This window comes from Ochotona curzoniae, unplaced genomic scaffold (genome assembly GCF_017591425.1).
Source record: "Ochotona curzoniae isolate NIBS_2020 unplaced genomic scaffold, NIBS_Ocur_1.0 contig_2210, whole genome shotgun sequence".
Classification (NCBI taxonomy): domain Eukaryota; kingdom Metazoa; phylum Chordata; class Mammalia; order Lagomorpha; family Ochotonidae; genus Ochotona; species Ochotona curzoniae.
In genome coordinates, this window is record NW_024465369.1 from 25556886 (window position 1) to 25581936 (window position 25051).

A 25051-nucleotide genomic window follows, 5' to 3' on the forward strand; every position below is an offset into this window, starting at 1 on the left:
GTGTACCAAAACTTCCAGGTGGTAATAATCCAAATCTACTTCAGTCTAATTATATACCAAAGCAGGTCATCCTTAAGAAAGTTTAGGTTCTAAACTGTCTTTATGAGTAAAAGGAACCTGGGGAAGGTGATGTGCACTATGTCTTTCTCTCTTCAGCACTTTTGTTTGTCAAAGTTCAAATGAGCCCGAGACCAAGGATGCAGTAGGAGTCACACACCACCCAAAGTTGAAAACAAGGTCAAGAGTGTGTCACATTTCTTCAATGCTGTATTAGGGCATTCTTTATTTTGGAAAAGTACATTCTCGCAATAAAAATGGAAAGGTTTTAAAGTCCAGGCAAACAAACCTCAACTGAATGTGCAGGGAAGCATTTTTGTTTTCATTTTATGTATCACAGTTTCTTCAGGGAACAGTCAAATGAGTTACCTTTCCCACCTACATTTAGTTCTCCACACCATCTTCAAGAAACATTTTCTCCATGGAATTCATTGTCCCAAGGCCTAGAGCAAAAGCGTGTCAGCTTAATTTTGTGATTAAGCTAGAAAATAAAAATAGTTACAAACTATCTTTACACGTGTTTTGGAGACAAAAAATTTCTAATTTTATTACCTCACATGTGATCCATGATTTGTGAAAATAGCGTCAAATTCTGTAGCCAGTGCTTTCTGCCAATTTTATGCTGGTGAATTTAAGGTCTGCTTAATGGAACAATGGTACTAGGCAGATGAGTCAGCAGTTATTTTGTTCAGTCATCTTTGAGAAAGCATTGAAGTCATGCCTAGGTTAATATTCTGGTAATTAGGCATAGCCTTCTTTCCCCAAGGCAGGGACAGAGGAACACAATGAGAATCAGAATTTGTTATAAAAATACTAAATGGCATATTAGAAATGGGTGTTTTGTCTATAATTGGGACACTAGTTGGAATATCTGCATCTCACTTTGGCAGTTCTATTGTGAAACAACGTTTCCTGCTTGTGTGCAACATGAAGGGCAGGAAGTAATGGCTCAAGGGGTTCAGTTCCTGCCACCAAATGGAGAACAGGAATGAATTCCTAGGTCCTGGCATCAGCCCATCCTCTTGTAGTCATTTAGGAAGCAAGCCCTAAAGTGAGAATTCTATAACTGTCTCTGTCTCTCTACAGCTCTCTCTCATTTTTTTCAAAAAAGAAAAAAGGTCTTTTCTGTAAGAGGATCAAAAATCTGACTAATGAAAATATGTTATTGGCCAAAATCAAGGAAGTGTATTAGAAAAATGTGAAAAGAAAATTTCCATTTCCTACTCACTGAAGGACTACCAAGAAAAAGTCACACACTGTCTCTCACCAATCAAATCATATGAACAGAAACTAGGAGGCATAAAAAATTCCATCAAGAATTGTTGTAAAGCTAAACTTTACAGAGTTGTCTTCAGCACATTTGTATGGGTTCAAAATTGAGAGCCTGAAAACCCACTGTGAGACATGTGGAGGACATACTGGAATGGATAGGAAGACAGCGGGGAAATGGAGACCGTGGCAATGACATAATGTTCAACAACCAGAATCAAAGAGAACAAATCTTGTGTTTCACAGCCCTCCTTCAGCATCTAAGAGGTCTACCAGGGTGAGCATTAATAAAATAACCAAGAGATATTACTGCATGAATGAAGAAACCTCATAGAGGATCACATCTCTAGACTTCTGTTTTCCCTCTGAGAGCAATTTGTGTATAACACTGTTCTCTGATACTTAGATGCCATTCTTGGGATGAACTGACAATGGAACAATGTCTCATGAAATATGAAATAACAAGATACAATGAAAGAACATTAGTTTAAGGGGATAGCTACCAAAGCATTTCTAAAATTTCATTGAATGAAATAGTTTTTGAGACTATGATGTACTTGAAATGCCAGTTAAGTTCTCACTTGTGATGCTGGCAAACCACAGCTGAGTATCACTGAGAGTCCCACATATGCACTTGGAATCCAGCTTCCTGCTAATGTCCCTGAAAAGAAAGCAAAGGAAGGCTCAAACACTTAGGACCCTGCCACCCACATGAGAGAATCAGATGAAGCTGTGGCTCCTTGGGACACTTACAACTGAGTAGAAATCTAGATTAACAATATTGTTGATCCAATGTCTGACTCCCTTATGTGTTCAGGTCACTGAAGAAGAGAGACACAGTCTAGATGTGCTTTACAAAGGATGCAAAAAGTGAGTTGAGTCTTAATTTGTAAGTAGATTTAGGAAAAATGAGAGATTTTTCTGTGGAAAAGGTGAATGTTAGAGTTGTGGAGTCAGAAGCAACAATATATGGCTATAATAAAGGAGAGAAATTCGCTTCTGTGGTCATAATTGTGATATATCAAGTAATTTGAAAAACCGCACAAAGACAAAAGATACAGACATGCAGGACAATATAAAGCAAAGAATCACTGGGGACTCAGATGCAAACTTTCAAATTTAGGAAGGGATAAAATGAAGTGAAAAAAAGGTAAAAAGAACGTGAAAAATAGAGAGTAAAATCTGATGCACAGATCAGGTCTGCTTTACAAAAGTTTATGTATTTTGACAATCATCAAGGCTGAGCATTAACACTTATACAATCTTAGAGGTCATGACACCTACCAAATCTCTGGAAAATTAAATTATTGATTAGAAACAGAGCTGAAAAACTAAAAGATTACACACTTGTGAAAGGTGAACTAAAAATAACTTGGTTTAAAATGAGTTTGAGTGGGAAAAATCTCACTAAAAGGGTTTTGCTATTTTACATACTAGGGGACTATTTACTCTTTTTTATTTAGGAAATCCAAAATAGAAAATTACCCTAATAAACTGATATGCATTTATATTGTGCAGAGTTACTTGGTAGGAGGCGATATTTGTCGGGATTCCCAAAGACAAAGCGCTATTAAGCATAAACTCAAAATCCACAGCTTACACATACGGAGAAGCGTCAGATATGTGATTATAATCAAGTCTACATTAATACAAAATAACTTATTTACTGAATATACATGTATAAATATATATATAAAAGATACATAATGCACTTAAAATATTTAGAGAAAAAAATAGAACATGGAAAATGACCATATGTTTAAAATATTATCATTATTGTATCAAGAATTTATAGAGAAAAAAATAATAAAATTTAAATGTAAAAGTCAATTCAAACCTTAAAAACACTACCCAAAACTATAATGGAAGTAATACTTACTTAAATAAATACCTTGTATTGAACACAGAGACACAAAATGGAAAAATATGATATAATTTAAGTGACTTAAGTGGAAATGAGAATTAGTATGCATTTAGCTGGCTTCTAGTACAAAAAGATTCCATGAAAGAAAAATAAAAGAGAAGAAAATCTCACATGTTTCTCAAAAATGAACCCATGAATATCCAAACTGAGAGATTAGAAAGTCTTAAGTTAAAAAAAAGGGATCATGGGGCTGGCATGGTAGCATAGCTAGTTAGTCTTCCACCTGACATGCCAATATCCCATATGGGCATTGATTCTAGTCCCGGTTGCTCCACTTCTGATTCATCTTCCTGCTGAGAGCTGCAAAGAATTTTCCTGGAAAAGTAGCAGAGGATGGCACAAGGACTTAGAACACTGCACCCATGTGGGAGACCTGGAGGACACTGCTGGCTGCTGGTTTCTGACTGGTCCACTCTACGTAGATTGTATAATATAAATTAATACTATTTTGAGGAATAAGCATATTATTAGTGACATATGAAACACAGCAATGGTGATAAGTTTAAAATCAGGTATTTATTACCTCTTGTAGTTGGTAAAGGAAGAAAATGATGTTGGACAGGCTTCTTGAACTGTCTTTGGGTTTATATTCCTTTGATTAAGTAGTAGGTTCATATGTGTTCATTATCTTCATTCACTTTTTATTAATAACATTTAATATGGTTGAATTAGTGTTTCACAATTTAAAAAGTCAAAAGATTGCACTGATTCGTTTTTTTCATATATTGACAGTTTAGCTGTACTAATGTGATTTAAATTGTGCAGTTATTCAGATCTGCAATTCCTTAGCATACTTGAGAATTTGTGTCCTATATTGTTTATGGAACTTCAAATCAGAGAGTGTTTATATCTCAAACCGGGAAGATTATTATCCATTTACATCCCTTACCCTGAGTTCTACCTTATATAAAACAAGTATTCATCAGGCACTAGGATGTATGGAGCCCACAGACAATCATGAGACTGTTCAACTACCTTCTTATAAGCATGGAAAACTGCTGTCCTCAGTATTATGACGCAAGCTTTGCTATTACATTCTTTTCATCTTCTTAGCACATCAAATATTTGCTACTTATGTATTAATTGTAAAAAAGCAAACAGTTATTTTACTATGCTGTCTTTTTACATAAAAGAATAAGAGAAAAATACAATACTTAAAGGAATCAAGCAACAACTTAAACCTAGCTAATATTTGACTCAGAGGACATGTGAATTCTTTGTTAAATTCTCTGGAGGCTTAAAAAATTAATTAAAGTTCTCAAATGTGATAGCACGCCAAAATCATAATCCTACCTTAAGAATCCTATTGCAAATTGCACATTCAGAAACTATTATCTATTGTTATTTTAATTATAATTACTCACCATTAATGCAACATGCACTTAATGCAAATTTAGAATCAATTTGTTTATGGTAAAGCTAGCAAAACAACGAGATTATTACATTTTCCCTTTGCGTCATGATATTTTTCTTTCTGAGGTATTTCTATTAGCAAAAACTCCTAACTCTGGAAGTGTATTTATGAGTGTAATTATAATTGTGAATACACATGCAACAATGTACAAATGACCCATACTTTAAATACACAACAAAAGTACAACTTTAATTTCTTAGTAATTAACAGAATGATTTCCCATTTCACACTTATACTACAAACTGCTAAATTGGAAAATTGTCGAGATGAGTTTCTAATGTTATTATTTCTTTTAAAATTTATTTATTTATTTATTTATTTATTTATTTGAAAGTTACAGAAATAGAAGGAGCTTGCATTTGTTGTTTCTGCTCTTCAGAAGGCCACAAATGGTAGAGCTGAACATGGCCTAAAGCAGCATCCAAGAGCTTCTTCATGTCTGTCACACAGGTGACTGTGGCCCAAGCACTCAGGCCATCTTCACTGCTTTTTGAAGTGGAGCATCTGGGACACAAACTAGTGCCCATGTGGAATGCTGGCTTTTCAGCTATTGAGTTTACTATCTATGCCACAAAGCCAGCCCGGATATGATTTTCTAAATTATTTTGAAATCCAAAGTGTTACAGGTATGGAAATCAGGCAAAGTTCTTCAGTAATGCCAAGTCTTCTGATTGTAAATAGGTATGAGAAGCATAGTCACTCTGCCTATGTCTTCATTCTTCTGATCTTCATTTCAAAGTTTAGTTGATGACTAATGGCATAAAGGAAGAAAATTCAATTCTATCTAACCTGTATGCTTACATGTGAAATGAACCTTACATTCCATACTTGCTAACCATTCTTCAGGCTGAAAATGTGGTGAACAACACCTGGACACTTGGTTTTAGAGAGATATAAAAGTTAAAACCACTAAAACTTTTAATTAGCAAAAAATTGAACCAGATTTCAGAAAATGTGGATTGTAGTTCTGATGTGTCACTACTGAGCTGTATGACTTCAGTCATGAATTGCTTTTTTTTTTAAATAAAACTTTTCATTTCTTCAGAATGTTTGTCATCAAAGTTAAATGAGGTTAAAAACAATTTGTTTTCCAAAGAATTTGCTAATATTCAAAAGAGTTACATTCAAGCTTAAGAGACTATAACAAAAACAGACCTTACTCATCTGTTATTTGAATACACTATATAATGACATCTATTGCTTTTATTGAACATAAACATCTAACCAGATACAGAGATGCATATGTAATAATGCAGTTCCACTCCTTTGTTCTAGATTTTAGTTTAAATAATTCCAAAACTAAAAGTCTTGCACATCAATTTGCTTTCTCCTAATTGTATGTGACAAATAATTTTTCTCTTAAGAAACATTATACTTGATTACCTTTCCTTTGGAATACAAGAAAGATATGGAATGTCCTGAGTCACAACTGCAGCTTATGCATTCTTCAAGAAAGTTTTTAAATATCACAAATTAAGTGTATAATCATAACATGTGTCCTTCCTATTCACATAATTCTTTAAGCAATATTCAAGTATATTTGTGCTTTGTACACTTAGATTAGAGTCTATTTTTTTGCTTTCAATAAAATATACATATAAAGATTTTTCAAATACTTAATAACTGAGGCAACACAATCATGAAAATATAAACTGCTACTATGGCTTTTTGATCTTTCATGTTATGCACTTCCTGTCAACCAGGTAATTTCTTGTTCTTTTTCTTTGAAATCTCCAACACTGCTGCATGCTCAGCTTGGTGGAGAAGTCAATACAACGCAAGGGTCCTCTCTGCCATGGGAGGGGTAGTAGTGTATCCTTGTCATCATGGGTCTTAGGCATTTCCAGTTACTGCAACTGCAGGACCACCTTCTAAGCTGCTTCGATGGAACTTATCAGATTCTGGAGTCCTTTACTCATTCCAATAGAGTATGGTTTTACTTCACCATTTTCTTTGACATCTAGTTGTAGGTTTAATAGTGGCATTTGTAGTGTAGCAATCTTGTACTAGAAAGTACAAGCTTTAACTGCGAATCAAAGCGCTGTAGCTGGGCAGACAAAATATCAACTATTTCTCCTAACAGTCCACTTGATTTCGTCTTTCATAGTTTTCAAGCATTTTGTAATAGCTTATTGACGAGATGAATTCAACTGATTCAATTGCTGGAATACCTCTTAATCAGACAAATTTTTACCCACAACAGCTTGAAAAATTGGGTGATGTCTTCTAGTACATGCTTCCATTCTGTGGAATCCCTGGTGGAGAGGGTAAGCTTGGCCACAAATGCCATCCAGTACTTTGTGAAGAAGCTGTAGACCCAGCACAGCCAGCAGCTTCTGCAGCTGCTACAAGGGCGTCCCCTCTTCCAGCTCCATCTCTGTGCTGAAGTACTGCTTTTAATCTCCCTGAGTCTGCGAAATAGATCAAATGGTCAGGCCTGAACCAGATGAAAGCTGTGGGCCAGAAACTCAATTCAGGGCTGTGGCATGAATGGCATGAATCCAGTGTTTGGGGCCATTACCTCATATCTCCCAGTGTTCACATTCGCAGGAAACTACAACTGGGAGATCCCAGGGCTTCAACCCAGGAACTCTAACATGGGATGTCATAATCGCAACTGGGGTCTTAATTAACAGGTTAAATTCCTGTGTCTATAATCTCCGTCTTAGGAGACTCAGATTGTGGTGTAGCCCATAAACCCACAATCTGTGACATCCCACGTAGGTGCTGATTTGAGTTCCAGTTATTCCACTTTCACTCCAGCTCTCATCTGACAGGTGAACCACCACATGAAAGGTAACTCTGGATTGTCTCTTCCTCTCTGTGTGACTCTGACTTTCAAAGAAATAATAAATACTTTAACAATTAAAATTAAATTAAAATCTTTTTGTTAAAGGTCATCTTAGCACAATAGAAATACAAACATGGCAGTTTACTTGGAATGTATGCAAACGAATCACTAGTTTATCTAAAAATTAAACTAAATCTAATTTTACCACAGCAAAAACGATATAATCCCTGTTATTTTAAAAACTGTACTAACAATTTGAATCAGTTTAACGTTTATTTGTGTCTTGTTTCATTACTTCTTATTTGCAAAAATTTATGGTTTTATGTTTACAGATGTCAAGAGAGCTAAGCATCAAGGTAATCCCACAAACTAACGCAATTAGCTTAACAAATATCTTTAATTCTGTCTCATATGATCTAGAGGAAGTATGGGAAACTGTCCAACAGAGTACATCACATCTGAAGCAATATTTTATGTATAGAAACAGGGAGATAGGGAAAGATAGAGAATGTGCTTTCACTGTTTTACTCCGTAGTTCCTTTCAACTGGTATAATCAGGGTATGGCAAAAGACAGGAACACCAAAGCCCTACAGGATGCCTGGAAGTCAGATGCTCAATATCATCAGATTTATTTTTATTTTTAATTATGTGGTACAATTTCATATAGGCTGGAATTCTGCCCAAACTACTACCCTCCGTCAGATTGTCCCCATTTTACTACAACGGTGCAGACCTTCATAAGGAATCATAATTCAATAAGTCTCTTATTTCAAAGTACCCCGACATTGTTGGTACAGACAATGTCAAACAGTCCAGCATCCCGTTATCATCACATATCCAACAGTTTCATTGCGAACCCATCTTTTCATCTGGTAGCAGGGATGCATATTCCATTATACCCCCACATTTATATATAATAGAACCCAGTACTCTATCACTATACATTATCCTAAGTGAGAAGCCATGAAACAAAGTCAACAACTGGCATGAGTTAGAACAGCCACAACAACAGCATCAACAACAAATCACAGCACAATGAAAAAATGTGCCACTGAGTAAACAACACATGAGTGACAAAAAGGAAACACAAAAGTCTCTTGGAAAAAATTATGCCACCTTTTAATCCATGAGCTAGTGATGAATTTGACAAGAGAAAAGTATTATTTGGAATGAACAAAACTAAATTAAAAAAACATCAAAACACATGAGATATAGCCAAACAAACAAAAAACAGTATGGTTTCCATATATAAGAGAAAACATACCAATGTCATCAGATTTCATGCTGAGAATTTGTTCACTGACTTGAGGGAGTTGTTCAGCTGGCTTTTACAAAGTACTAAATTACTGGTGCCATGATGTTCTTATCACAGGTCTTAAGGGGTCACCTGTACCTTAAATGGATAATATCTTGATGTTTCATCTCATGTTAAAGGATTTCCTTTCCAGGAATTCCAGCCACCAAGCAAAAATTATCACCACTTGCATGTGCCCCTCCAGACTGATTGGATACCAGTCCACCATCTCCAAAAATACCAAAAGAATGTTCAGGAAGATGAATTAGTAGCAATGCCAGGAATTGCATGAGGGCCCGCAGATAAGGGATGAGTGAAACTCAAATGGTATCTTAATCACTATGTTGAACGTGGGGACTCTCAAACAAAGATTAAGACACACCATCAGATTAATTAAATAAGAATACATAAGAGTAGCATATCTGGGGCCCGGCGCGGTGGCGCAAGTGGTTAAAGGTCCTCACCTTGCACGCCCAGGATCCCATATGGGCGCCGGTTCTAACCCCGGCAGCCCCGCTTCCCTTCCAGCTCCCTGCCTGTGGCCTGGGAAAGCAGTCGAGGATGGCCCAAAGCTTTGGGACCCTGCACCCACGTGGGAGACTCGGAAGAGTCTCCTGGCTTCGGATTGGCATAGCATCGGCCCGTTGCGCTCACTTGGGGAGTGAATCATCGGACGGAAGATCTTCCTCTCTGTCTCTCCTCTCTGTATATCCGCCTTTCCAATGAAAAAATAATAAAAATAAATCTTTAAAAAAAAAAGAGTAGCATATCTGGATTTTAAGATGCTAGAACCGCAGGGTGTTATTATGTTCATGGACATATTCATTTTTGATTCATTCATTCAGCAAATATTTGTTAGCATTCTGACATGAGTAAATCCCTCTTCTCTGAATCGAGATAAAAAAAATCCTGTCTTTCAGGATTTTAGAATCTTAGGCAGCTTTTGTTGAATAGTCAATTCATTTATCAGTCTTATTTATTCACTTATTAATTACTACTTATTAATTACTGTGACAAGATCTCTTAGCATATTCACTCACAAACTATGTAATGAGAAAAATTAATGATTAAGAAAAATTTAAAATATGACATAATTCACTTAAAAATCACGCTCCCACCCAGAATACAAAAGCCCAGGAAGATGTCACTGAAAGATTATGTTTAAGGCTAGAAAATAACAATATTTCATTAAATGAGCATAACCTATGGCCAGTCAAAACAAAAGACTCAGAGTGAAAATTAGAACTTTGAACAGAAATGCCTAACATTTTTTACAAGTCTCTCTAACATGGAAAATCAAGTAGAATTATCTTTTTTTCCCCCTACAGAATATTCTTAAAGCACGTGTGTACCCCCACACACACACATAGACACACCCCAATCCCTTTTCCTTGTCTCCTAGAAAACCCTCCGTAATCAATGCCAGCTGAGAACTTCTCAAGTAGCTATTTCTCTGAGAGCATAACCTGAAAACCAACTAAAAGACAGATAATTATACACCTCTCTCAAGGGGACATTTTAGTGGCCAATATGTACCCTGTCATGGATGGCATAGTTCTCTGTTCTCTTAAGCATTTGTTGACCACTAAATTCATCACTGAAAATTGCAAATTAGTCTGTAGACCCTGGAAGATGTTTTGCAATAATTAAGCTAATCTCTTCCAGAAGCCACATCCCAGAGTTCAGCATTCTCATTTGTTATTTCTAATTTATATTATGTCTTATTCTGCAAAACACACTAAGTATTGATTAAATATTTACACTAAGTATGCTATTTATCAATGTTTGTACTTTAGAAATTTTATCATAATTTATTTTGCAAAAATATCTGAATAATAATGGAAAGTTAAGTCCAAATTACTAAGATTGCAAGACCCATGGTCAGCCCCAGATCTCCAGTTATCTCAAATACTGCATGGAATCATTACACAGTCTCTTGTATACACATAGATACATATACATGTACATATACATATATTTATATATTCCCTAATTCAATTGAGAGGCTGTTGAGCTTCATTATACCAAAGATCTCATCTAGAGCTTTAGATATCAACATGGTACAGAAATTTTTAAATCTATGGAAGTCACGCATATGCTGATACTTTCAAATGTGGAATTTTTCTCTTTCTTTTGACCTTGTTGAAAATTAAAGAATGTCATAACATCACTGGCTTGCTTTTTTTGACACATGAAACCATATCTTACAAAATATTCATTTTAACTTCTGTTTAAAATAGTTTTTTATTTTTTCATCACCATTACTGACAATATCAGTTCTCAAATCCTAGAAATTTGTAACTTAATCTGCATTTGGGGTTTGTTATCCATCACATTTGATTTTAAATCATTTAAAATTACATCACTTATTCCATGATGAGGTCTTTTTTTTTTATTTGCTTCATTTTTTTTTAATTGTTGTTTACATTGTATTATGTGGTACAGTTTTATAGGCGCTGGGGATTCCCCCCACCCCTCCCATACCCCTCCCCCCATGGTGGATTCCTCCACCTTGTTGCATAACCATAGTTCAAGTTCAGTTGAGATTCATTCCTTGCAAACACATGCCTAGCATAAAGTTCAGCGTCTTATTGTCCAGATAAGTTCAGTGGCCTCTTGGCATGATGAGGTCTTAAGGACCCATTTTGCTGTTTGTTTGATAGTCATTGACAGTGAAATTAAGAATATATATGTTGGGACATTTTCTTATGGATTTTTCTTGCATCCTTTGGATTTTCAATGCCAAGAATCTACCAGAATATTCTCCTGTCTCTGACCTTCTGTCACATAACTACTTTACACCAAGAAGTCTCTAGTACTTAGAACCAGTATGTTAGGTAATTTGCGGTATTTTAAACTTTCTGTGTTCAAACAGAAGACATTAAACAGCTCCAGGAAGTAGATTAGGGACACTTGAAACATGAATGACCCAAATTTATTTCCTGAACCCCAAATACTTCCACTAAGTTACCTTCTCCCAAACTCTCTTCCAATCCAATTTTTTCTACACACACATCTACATATGTATCGACGTATACATACGTATATACATACACATATACAATATACTCATGATTAAACGAGATTCTTACGAATGTCCACTCCTGTGGAATACTGCCAATTTTGAACCTGGTGACACAGGAAGAACTTGATAATGTTATTTTTGTGATTTCTTGTTTTTCCACTACTTCAAATCCTGGATCAATTCATCTCGGAAATCAGAAAATATGTAGAGCTGATCCATGGCATTGTAGATACTAAAAGCTTCCTCACCTTTGCTGGTAACCATTTCTGGTGTACTAAAGATAAAAAATACTAACACTGAATTGCTCCTTTCATTGTAACACTAATTTGATCTGACTTGCATTGTGATCAATAAATGAGATACTCTAAATAGGAATTTTCTATGGATAATATCACCCTATAAATACTTCTCGGGGATTTTTGAAATACTTTGTGCTAAATACATTTTTCTCAACCACTATAAACTAGTCAACTTACATAACATAATCATATACCATGAACTATGTGGTTGGATAAAAACATGCAAGATTATTATCTACATATATATCCAAATAACAGACATTTACTAAATGCAGCCATACATAATTGACACTAATTCCTTAGCTGTGTGTATACACTCAGGAAAAGCAAAAATAATAAGTATTATTCACTGGTTACATTTGTCTCTGCACTAAAATTTTATGTAAAATGTTCTTTTACATAAGTTGTCCAAGATTAAAAATAACCAATGGGTTTTGTTTTAGCAAAACTGAAATCATTTTTTGAGTTTCCTTTGTCGACAGATTAGTACGCATTGCATAGTGCATGCATAGTGCAAATATTTCTTTTCTGAGAAAAACAACCAAAATTTCAAAAGATAAAATAGCTATTAAAGGGTATTTTCCTTACACTACTTTACATGTGCCTTTTTAAAGAATACTCAGCCTAATTTTTCTTGATATAGAGTTTGCTATTTTATTTTTGAAGAATGAGAACATTCTGTTCTATTCATTTTCCCACTTACTTTTAGAAACTGCAGAAAGCCTTAAATTAAGCTCCTAAAGAATTAACTGCCATCCATATGCATAGTCATCAACATACTCCTGTGTTGGCTGTTCAAAGATTGGAGTCTAGCTGATGAGAGTGATCAGACCTACCTTCACATAAAAATACTACTAAGAATACTAATCTGGATAGATGCCATCACTTTGTTCGGTAGTATCCAGGCTTTGCTTGCATGAAAGTCACAGAAATTGGCAGGATATTAGCCAGTTGATCACAATAACATGCACAGAGCACAGTGGTTTAGTTAGGACTAACTTAACTTCTTTGAATGAAAATCTATGAAGCGTTATCAAACAGATTTCAAGGCTGGCATATGTCAAACGATTTTCAGTTAGTTTCTTCTCAATACACAGTTATTATTAAATGGTCATGCACCCAAAAAGTGTGATTGCTTTCCTTGGTTTTAATGTTGCCCTATGCTGGGTTTCAGGGAAAGAATGGATTGATCTCTGGGTATTGTTCTAGGTATAAAATTGTGTCTCTTAATAGTTAAACTCCTAGAGCACTACAATATGTATTTACAAATGAACTAAGAGGCCAGTATTTAACTTGTCACAAAACTTATTCACAGATATGCGAAAAAAAAATCCTCATTAGAGATACCCAGACACTCAAAAGCTATAAGGAGGTGTGATTAAGAAATAAGTAAAACTATTAGTATCCAATGTAGAATGAGTACAATACAGCCTTATAGGTCTGTATTAAATGATGTAACAATTATAAAATTCTAATCTTGGTAGATCTTGCTCCTTGGGGGCAAGGCAACGCAGAGACTGGGGCAGGGCAGGTTATTCTGAAAGGCAGTGTAAGAGTCCTTGTTGGGAGAATCTCTGCTTACTATCCCGGGGAAAGAAAACACAAACTTGGGGTCTTGCTCCCTACACTTGCTGCCTTCCATTTCCTCATCTCCAAAAGGGAATAAAGAGGGCATAATAAAAAGTGGCCTATCAATTGCAGTTCATTTCGATATGATTTTACCACAGAGCTAACACTAAGAGGAATTTGGTTATAGCATGTTTCAACTTTTGGGGTGTTTCCTCTTGTCTGTGCAGTGCTGTAGATATGGAGATATTTTACTGTTATAGATATCACCTGTTTCTAATAATGGTGTTGCTAATATATAATTAGGGCAAATAAGCTGAGATATTGTGAATATATATTGATTATCCTTAAAAGGATAATCATTTAATAGATTATCTATCTTCAAATATACATATATATTTGAAATATATATATATACTCTATCAATCTATCTACCTATGACATGCAGCTTTACTTGCACTTTTTTTTTTAAGATTTACTCTATTTTTTTTTTTATTTGAAAGTTAGATATATAGAGAAGATGAGAGACAGAGAGCAAGATCTTCCATCTGTTGATTTGCTTCCTAAGCAGCTGCAAAGGCTGGAGCTGAGCTGATTCAAAATCAGGAGCCAGCAACCTCTTCTGGGTCTCGCATGTGGGTGCAGGGTCTCAAGGCTGAGGACCATTCTCAATTGCTTTCCCAGGCCACAGGCAGGGACCTAGATGGGAAATGGGGTCACCAGGATAAGAACTGTTGATCATATGGGATGCCGGAGTGTGTAAGGTGAGGACTTTAGCCACTAGGCAAACATGCTGAGTACTTCACTTGCACTTCCAACAACAAATGCTAGTTGTGGTGGAAGTGAACATTGCTGTTACCAAATGCATGTCATTTGTTAATAAAAATAAGTATATATAAGCACAGATCATACAAAGAAAACTCTAGCGTATCTGCAGACCAGAATGTAAGCACTATATTTTAATCTCAAGACCTAATTACTACAATCATAATGATCTTTCAACAAGTTCTGAGAATGAAAGAGTGCTATTTTATAAAAAAACGTTTCTTTTTTTCCCTCGATAGAGACAAAATACAGGATTTTGGATGTCAAAGCATATCCTGATTAATTTTCTGTGGTTAAAGATACAAAATTTCTCTTACATTCAAAAGTAAGTGACTGACATTTCTCATGCATGGCAATTTAAATAGCATTTAATGAGTAGTGGATGTACAGTTATAATATCTAAGCTTATTTACCTGAATTCAAGGCTTGCAGCACCATTGTTAGAAATAGATGCTATCTATAACGGCCCAGACAAGTTGTCAGAACCATTTTAAGAATAATTAAAAGAACATTTTTTCAAAAGAAAATAGATGAGTTTGCATTATAACAATACTTAGACATTTAACATAATGAGTTGAAAATGATCAACAGTCTAAATAAAAGAAAAATACACTAGAACAATTTCCATGTGTCAGTGGGGCTATTTCTTCAAAATATAAGAGGGTTTTCTTTCTCATTATACGTGACATCAACCAAAAAAGAATACTGAAGCCATATTGACACTGAATTCCTACATTCTGCCAGCTTAAAAGATCATGCTCTCAGAAGTTGTTCTCAGATAAACTATCAATTGATTAGTGAGTTAATTCCTTTTTCTTTAGACGAAGACTTCTAAGCATCACAGAGAAATTGAACTTTAATTTATCTTATTTTGCCAGAGCCATTCAACAGGGGGGATTTATTTCTCCAAGCTATAAAAAGTTGGAAAAGGCATGGACTGCTATATTTAACTTTCATTTTCAGTTTCGGGGAACAACATACATTGCTGAGCCCAGCAATTAGCCACCAATTTCCACTTCTGTATTGTAATAGGCATTACACAGGGTCAAATTAGTGAATAAAATAGCAGAGAGGAACCAGATGAATATAAACTTAGTAAAAAACCATAGTAAAATACATGTGAATAATACTAATACTCATTGACACACAAGTTAAATTAGGTAAGCCGGACCTGGTGCCATAGCTTAGCAGTTAAAGTCCTTGCCTTCCACATGGTGGGATGCCATATGGGTGTGGAATCTAATCCTAGCAACCCCGCTTCCCATCCAGCTTACTTCTTGTAGCCTGGGAAAGCAGTTGAGGACAGCCCAAAGCCTTAGGACCCTGCACCCGCATGGATGACCTGGAAGAGGCTCCTGTCTCCTGGCTTTGGATCTGCTCCCTTTCTCTCCTCCTCTCTGTATATCTGATTTTCCAATAAAAATAAAATAGATCTTAAAAAAAATAAATCAGGCCAACTATGTGCCAAGACATAATTTGAAATAACAAATTTGAGATTACATTTTAGCTGGTTTAGTAATAGTTTAGCATCTGTAGGAATTATTTAACTTTAATAATAAAGATCTATCTTTTTTTCCTCCTCTTCCGCTCTGCAGGGATATCTTGAAATGGTCAGTTGAAAAATTATTACTTATTGGCTCTAAATTTAAAAATACTACTGCAGGTAAAATGTCATTGTTGTTTCTATACATTGTTGTGGGCTAAGGAGTTGATTAACGCTTATTGGCCTGGGCAGGAACAGGAAGTGGGCTTGTGGCTAAAAACACCTAGACTAATTGGACTCATCTGTATCCAATATCCTGCTGAATGAGGATGTGAGGGGAAGAGTACATAAGGAGAGGTGAAGAAGCAATCACTGGCTGCACCTCATAACATTCCTTATTGTAATTCTTCATAGTATTTAATGACTTATACACCAGCGGACTCTAGGCATTTCCTGAACTGATTTTGTTTTCCTCACAGAAAATTCCAAATATCATCCTTGAAATTCCAGTTCAGGGCCTGGCGCGATAGCGTAATGGTTAAAGTCCTCACCCTGCACAAGCCTGGGGTCCCATATGGGTCCCTGTTGTAAATCCCAGAGACCCTGCTTCCATCCAGCTCCATGCTTCTGGCCTGGGAAAGAAGTCAAGGACAGCCCAAAGCCTTGGGACCCTGCATCCGTTTGGCAGAACCATTGTAGGCCCTGGTCTCCCAAGAGTTAACTCCACAGCTCAGCTGTTTCTCAAAGGTGTAACAGGAAGGGCAATCATGGCCTGATACATTTAGCCCGTGGCTTGACTGCAATTTCCCTCCTTCCTGCTTCCCATTTTTGCACGTCCTGACTGCAATTTCCCTCTTCCTGCTTCCCCTTTTTGCATGTCCTTGGGGGAGCTTAGGTGTTGCTTAACCATTGGGAAGATCCTGGGAGGGGTCAAGCAGACTATATAAGAGTTTGACTTTGAATAAAGGGCCTCACTTCACAAGAATGAGCCTCAGTGTGTTGTGTGTGTTGTCTGTCTTGTCTGTCTCATAAGCCTAGTCCCTCCGCTCGGCTCGGGGGCTGGAAATATGTGGCGATGCGGGCGTTGCCAACAAACCACAAGAGTTTTCAGGTTTCCAATCAGCTCAGCTCAGGTGTTTGTAGCCATTGCTGCCACTTGAGGAATGAAATCAGTGAACAGAAGATCTTCCTCTGTTTCTCCTCTCTGTATATTTGAGTTTCCAATTAAAAAAAATAAATGTTTTTAAAAAGAAAAAGAGTTTCACTTGAGTATAGTTGACACAGAAGTGATATTCTGTAGTTATTTTGTAATTTCACTCCCTCAGCCACTAGTTAATGTACACATGCTCAGATACGTGCTGGGTACAGAAATACAAAAATACAAAAATGGTTAAGACATACCTTGTTTCTTGAAGTTTCTCAAAATTCAAGTGCCGAGCAAATAAAATGAAATGACCAATATTGGGGAAAAAAATAAGAGAAAATAGTAATGATACTGTATGTTTTCTGGCCTACTTCACTGCATAATCATTCCCCAATCATTGCTTCTTTCAGACTGATCTAGGATGCACTGAGTCATGTATTTATCCCAAGAATCTAGGAGCTAAATTCTACTTTTTTGGCTTCAGAGTTCTGCAGATCTTCGCGCTGATTTTATACCCACCCACTCAGACCCAGAGCTGCTGCCTTGGCAGCACACATCTGAATCACAATTTCTCCTCATACTGTTTGGATAATAACTGTGTCTGAAACTGATCTATTCATGTCTTCTTTGTCTTGTTACCTAAGAATGAAAGGAAAGTCTTGACTAAGAACTCTGTTTTCTCTTGCACAAAGTGACCATTGAAAAATTAACAAAACAGCTTAGTTCTTCTATTAAGGGTTTGGCATTTCGCACTTATGAAAAGTTGCTGGAAAATCTTATTGTTTTCTCACACAAGAAAGCTCAATTTCTCTAGGAAGGTTTGTTCTCGACCCAGGGGGTGCCTGAAAACATCCTGCTGACAGAACAAGTTACCAAACACATTTCTTATGAGGGATCACTTTTCGCTAAGAGTTAATAAAGACAACTTTGTACTTCACTTGCCAAAACTCTCTCTCTCTCATCTTTTCCCTGATAATAATGTTCCTTTCACTTAGGTTTCCTTTTGGAAATTATTTTGGTTTCAAGCATTTTAGAATCAATTAATGGGGCCTGGCACAGTAGGCTAGTGGCTGAAGTCACACCTTGCATGCTCAAGGATCCCATAGGAGCACCTGGTTCTTATCCAGGCTGCTCATTTCCTTTCTGGCTCCCTGCCTGTGGCCCAGGAAAGCAGTCAAGGATGGCCCAAAGCCTTGGGACCCTGCTCCCTAGTGGGAGACCTGGAAGAAGCTCCTGGCTGCAGGTTTTGGATCAGCGTGGCTCTGGCTATTGTACAGGTACTTGGGAACTGATAGAACAGATGAAAGATCTTTCTCTCTGTAAATCTGACATTTCATTAAAAATACATACATCTTAAAAGAAAAAGAATCGATGCATGAAATGTCTCCTTTCCAAATCAATGTCTTATAGTATTTATTTAGCCATTTTTTTTCCTTTTTGTCAATCAGAAGTTTTTTTATGGGGTGCAGTCATTCATTATACTAGCCTAAAGTTTGCAAGTTCAAATAGAGAGTAAATCAGCCAGGTAGTTGAAAATAGAAGCAGAAAACAAAATTTTATATATATCTGAAATGTATGTTCTTTCCCCCCAAAAGGCTTTACATTAGATGTTACCCTGCTTCTACCTGAATCATTTCATCAGCAGGACAGTCATTATAGCTATTTCCAGATTAATTAGAAAGTCAATGTCATGCTGATTACTGCTGTTGACTACTTATTGGACTTTCACTGAGTTTCCTAATCCATGCAAAATTAGCCTGGTTAGTTTCTCATCTTTTCTTATTCACCAAGGGAATTTTACTCCTTTGTTTCCAAACCTGGATAATCCAATCCCAATTATAAGATGGCACATGAAAGTTCTTTTATATGACTGTTATCAAATATTAATGTCACAAGGGTATTTTAAACTTAGGTGGTCATACTTGTAGTTTTTACTCCATACAGATGAAAACAACATATTCTATTGGTATGGATGAAAATAATCTCATTAGATTACCCTGTACATTTCTTGAAGGAAGGAAGAAATGACCCATTCTTACCCTATGCTTTGTAAAATCAATGGGTACATTACTATTGAGTAGCAGAACATGTATTTATCATTTGTAAGTTCACTACCACTCTGCCTTTTATTTTTATTTTAATACTTATTTATTATTTTATTTGAAACTCTGAGTTGAATTAAAAGGGAGGGGAAGAAACTGAGAGTTCCCATCTTCTGGATCATTCCTGAAATGGATGCAATGACCAGCTCTGGGCCAGTCTGAAGTCAAGAGCAAGAAGCTACCTGAAGGTTTCCCATATGTGCGTGGGCACAGTGGTTCTACACTTTCAATCATCCTGTGGTACTTTCCATGCTATAAGCAGGAAGCTACATCAGAAGCAAAGCAGTGGGTCTGGCACAATGGCTCAGTGCCTAAAATCCTCACCTTGCAAGCAATGGGATTCCATGCAAACATCATTTCGCACTGAGGTGCTTCACTTCCCATCTGACGCCCATCTTGTGGCTGGAGAAAAGCAGTGGAGGATGGTCTAGACTTGGGAGCCCCCTCCAACTATATTGGAGACATTGAGGAAGCTCCTGGCTCCTGGTTTCTAGAAGGTTGGCTCAGTTCTGGCCAATGCGGTCATTTGGGGAGTGAACCATCACAGACATTTCTCTAGCAGTAGATCTGCCTTTTCAATAAAATAGATAAAACTTTAACAGAGAGAGAACAGCCTAGTGGCTAACATCCTCACTTTGACTGCTCCGAGATCCCATGTGGGTGCCGGTTCTAATCCTGGCAGCCCCACTTCCCATCCAACTCCCTGTTTGTGAGTTTCCCTAGGAAAGTAGTCTAGGATGGCCCAAGGCCTAGCGTTCCTGAACTCATGTGGGAGACCTGGAGGAAGTTCCTGCATCCTTTGCAGTCACTTGGGGAGTGAATTATCAGACGGAATACTTCTGATTTTACAAGAAAAATTAAATAAATCTTTAAAAATAAATACAGAAATAATTTTTTTAAAAAGCCCATTTGTGTAACTTGTTGAGAAACAGACTTGAAAATAGGGTTAAGTATAATCTGTACTATTTATAATATCGAATCTAGTGCTAGCAAACAATTTTTACGCTTAATGGAAAAGAGCAAGTAAAATAATGTAAATGATAGGAAATCAGCTCAAGTTCTGTGTCTTTTTGGTGAAGTAGTATACATAAATAAAATGAATGACTAATGATTACAGAAGAATAACCATTAAGTTTGCACATAGGTTCAATCACTTATTTTTTATCAGTTGGAAGATTTCCTTGGCTTCTATCACAAAATGCCAGAATTCTTAGACAAAAACCTTCACCTATCTTACTCTGAATAAAACTGAAAAGATACTTAAGTAGACTAAATATGACCAATGTTAGAAGTGTTATCAAAAGCACAAATACAAAATTTAACCTTTTGATATCCCTATGATAAAATATAGCCCTTCTTTTAAAGCTGTATAGAAGCAATTTAATTTCAGAATAAACTTTTCTTTTGGTTCAAATGCCTCATGCATCAAAAAGGGAGGGACCCCTTTTGCTTGCTTTTTCAAATAACACTAATTGTTTTCCCCAAAAGTCTATTTCTTCTTTAATAATTTAATACCCTTCTCTGAAAACCTTAAAACATAATTACAGCAAATTAAGACTGCCCTCCATCCATTTTATTAAATATTAAATACTGGTAAATATAGCAATCATATAAGAGATGGCTATATGAACCTAATTGCTTGATCCTGTAAAATTATCACTTTACAACTAAAAACTTTTGCCTACTTTTTAAGCAAAATCAAAAAATGAAACTTTTTAGAAATCCTGTTGGCATTGCATTATTTGCCTTTACTTGAGTTTTCATTTACTGAAATATTAAGTGAAATTTTAAAGGAAAAATATCACCATGGAAACAAGACACAATACTGCCTAAGTCAGGTCATTTGCAAATTAATGGGATATATCTAATTCTTTCATATCTGTAATTGTTAAACCTAAGGAGGCCATGGCTCTTTTCAAATTTATAAGGCTATGTGTCATGTACACTTTTCTGCTTTTCTGTAAAACAGATTCCATTGCAGGAAGTGTGAGTTGAATGAGCAGTTAAGCAATTAAGGTGCCAAGTGTGACAACCTCAGCACTTATCCCAGTGCCTGGACTCAGCACCCAGGTCCAGTCCTGATCTCAGTCACCAGAAGATCACAAGCGGCTGCAATGATGGCTCAAGTAATTGGTTTCCTGCCACCTCTGTGGGAGATTTGCGTTGAACACGTAGAATCCAGCTCTATCCAAGCCCAGTCCAACTATAGCCATTGCAGGGCTTTGGGAACAACAGATGGATGAAGGGGCTCTTTCTCTCTACTGTTTCACTCTTTCTCATTCTCTCTTTGCTTTCCTCTCCATTTTCACTTCATCCTGTCATTAGTAATATCTCTGTGGGAAATCATGAAATGCTTGAACGATGAGGAGGAAAAAAGATAGGCATAAGGCTACATACAGGATCCTTTGCAATTCCAAAATGCAGTCATTAAAATTCAATATGTGGAACACAACTGTCACAACTTTATAGTGGTTACGGTGAATGATCCCTGCCTCTTGCTATCAGAAGTTTTTGAACTTGAATGTCAATTAAGATGAGCATTCAATAGCTACAATGATTTTTTTTTTCATTATGTGTCAACACTAGGTACAAATTTATTTCAACTAATTAGCAAAAATATGGTGGATGAAGTGTAAAGGAGTTAAAAGACCTGCCTTTATCAAAAATGTATAGTAGCATTGCATGTACAATACTTTCTACTAGTCTTATTTTCTTCATCTGCAAGATGGTTGCCATATTTGAATCTAAATCAAACCATTGTAAGGAAATAAGGGTGATAATACATATGGCAAAATTAGCATGGCACCATTATGAACAAAGTTGTCAGTTAATCTTATCCATTAGTATTAAACAAAATTCTTGTTAAGTAGGAGAGAGTAATCACTCTTAATAACTTTATAATAAACATCAGCATCTCCTTTATTGTGTACAGCTTCCTTATGGTGGCCAGGTTTTCACAGAATGTTAATGAATGCCTAACAGTCTTTGTGATGTCTCTAGCTCAAGGCTGACCTACTTCTTAGGAAGGCAGCTCCAATAATCTTGGCTTTATAGGGATTCCAGTTTTCTAGACTGAGGAAGCTGTATAATTACTGCTGCAGAAGTTGTTATGAAATGTCTTCAACTATACTGAAGCATACAAGTCCTTAAGGTAAGTAACTGATGCCTTTTCTTACATTTACACTTTCTAGCATACTGTAATCTCAGATCCTAAGGATGAATCTTAGAAAAAGTTTTGTAATATGGACATTAGTGATAATCAAACTTTAAGACCCACTACAGTGAGATATTATTTAGTAAGAGAAAAAAAAAAGTAATATAGGTGTCCCAGCTGCTTCATTTCCTCCAGCTCCCTGTGTATGGCCTGCGAAAGCAGTCGAGGATGGCCCAAGTCTTGAGACCTGCACCCGCATGGGAGATCAAGAAGAATCTCCTGCCTTCTGGCTTTGGATAGATTCAGCTGTGGCCGTTGTGGCCACGAGAAATTCTGCAATTCTGCTTCAAGGAAATGCCATCAGCATTAACAGCATCCAGTCCAGTATTAAAAAACATACACATTTAGATTTAAATGTTTGCAGGGATCTGGATGCGCTACCATGAGAATTTTATCTTGGACTTTGGTTATGTTTTTTTTTTCTTTAAGCTTATGGCAAGTTTAATTTTTTTTTTTTTCAAAGCTGATACTTCATTATCACTATTGGGAGTTCCATTAGATTGTCAGGCAATGGCACACATCAGTGTTAGGGAATAATAAAAGTAATAACTGAGTTCATGTTTCAGGAAGATGGAAATTTCATTAAGACTCTGCTTCCACTATTAATTATTAAATAGACTCACCTGAGTATTTTCTTCTTCCAATCTATTCAAGACAAATTTATTCAAAGAAATAGCATCTTCTTTGTTATGCATCAGTGTTCTTCTAAAATAAAAGCACCAAAGCCAGCTCCTAAAGAATGTGAATAATTATGTAGCAAGGCCTTTTGTTTTGAGATAACCTAAAATCTACACAAATTGTTAGAGAGTAAAAGCGTACTGGAAAATTTAACAATTTTTTTTTTTATTTTTAGGATAAAATGTCTTAGTATTACTTTATTTTTAGTTGATTTTGCTACACATCCACTTAATATTTTAAAGCTATTTAAATATTAACTCTTTCCCAAGGAGTCATATTGCCTGTGCATAAGGGTGTAACGCATGTTTTCATGCTCTGAGTACCATAATTGCATTTAAATGTTTTAGGGAGCCAGCAGTGTGAGGCAGGGTTAAAACCTTCCTTTTGCCACACTGGCATCATATGGGCTCCAAATTTCTTTCTAGTTCCTCCGCTTCTGGTCCAGCTCAGTGGTCATGACCTGTTGGAGCTGGATGGGAAGTAGAATGGCCGGGATTAGAACCAGTGCCCATATGGGATCCAGGCGCGTTCAAGGTGAGGACTTTAGCCTCTAGGCCATGGCACCGGGCCCAGAGCTTCATGATTTTTACCTATTTGCTTCGATTGGGTCATTTTTGTGGGATTTCACAGAACATAACTAACTTTGTTATCTCTTTGAATCTAATTTATAGCACCACGTTCAGCACGTGATTTTAACTCATAAAGTCTTACAGAATTTCAGATTGCTAACACCTATGAATATTGCTGCATAATCATAACGAATGCCTTACTTGCTATACACATCAACAGAAATGCTTCGTAGTTGTTTACAAATGCCAAACTTGATGTAAACAAATGTATGAACTGCAGTTTCCATCCGGTGTTTTCATGGGCTGTGTTTCAACTTACGGCATGTATATAGCCTGAAAAAGGCAATAAAGGCTTGGCATGTGCAGTACCATGAAGGATCCCTTTCCTATCCTCTTTAACCCATCAACTTCTGAATTTCTAAGAGGAAGGTTCAATTGTCAACTTGCGAGCAAAGCTGTCCCTGACCTCTCTGACAAGATTCTATCCTCCTCTTAGGCACTCTGACAGCACCGGATCGCTCTTTCACATGGAACCTGCTCAGTTGCCAATTTTCATTTTTCCAGAGTGATTATTTATGTGATGTCTCTCTCCCTAATGGGGTTTCAGCGCCACAAGAGCAGAGGCTGCTTGCTTTTGTATTCACTCTCCCAACACAATACCTGGTGTGTAGGAGGCACTGCATCAATATTCAATGAGTGAGTTAATAAATAAACAGAGGAACCTGCAAGGAGGCACTGGAACTGTCAGGTGCAGGTGCTGACATGCAACCAAGCCATCTCTTTCTCCAAGAAAAAGTTCTGCGGAAAAAACAAAACCACAATGGAATTGTGCAATTGCCTCATTGCATATGTGACAGTGCTTTAACTAGTAAAAACGGAAAATACGGAATGTTTTCTATATGCTCATGATCAAATTAGGCATATCCATAATTATAAATGCCCAAGAGACATATTTCATAATTTTTGAAAGTGAGATAAACACATAAATAATTATCTGTAGCCTTAACTAGGGAAGTCCAAAACTAGACAATGTTTTTATTTTCTATGTTCAATGATACATAAAATTGCAAATATTTATGGTGTTAACATGTGATGTTTCAATACATGTATGCATTTTGTAATATCTAAATCAGAGTAAACACACATATGTCTCCTTAAACATTTATCAATTCCTTTTGCCAAAAAAAAGCTTTCCTTATGCATGATCATTTTACTAGCCAATAAATTGCTAGAACTCTTTCTCCTAATTTTAGGCTAGTCGTCATTAATTAATTAATCTTTATCGTTTCTTCTTCTTTTGCTCTTTCTTCCTGCCCCATTCCTCGCTCTCCTGCTAATTTCGGGCAGTCATCATTCTAAAAAGTAGTGAATTTTCAATTTGTGACATCATGAGGAC

The 25051-nt window shown here is 36.4% G+C and overlaps 1 protein-coding gene and 1 pseudogene across 2 annotated transcripts in view; both read right to left on the reverse strand.

Annotated features, from left to right (window-relative positions):
• The window catches only part of KCNH7 (potassium voltage-gated channel subfamily H member 7), a 436066-nt gene that overhangs the window by 223008 nt on the left and 188007 nt on the right, over positions 1 to 25051 (reverse strand). The gene's annotated exons all lie outside the window — the stretch shown is intronic.
• On the reverse strand, positions 6512 to 7039 carry LOC121150633 (annotated as a pseudogene).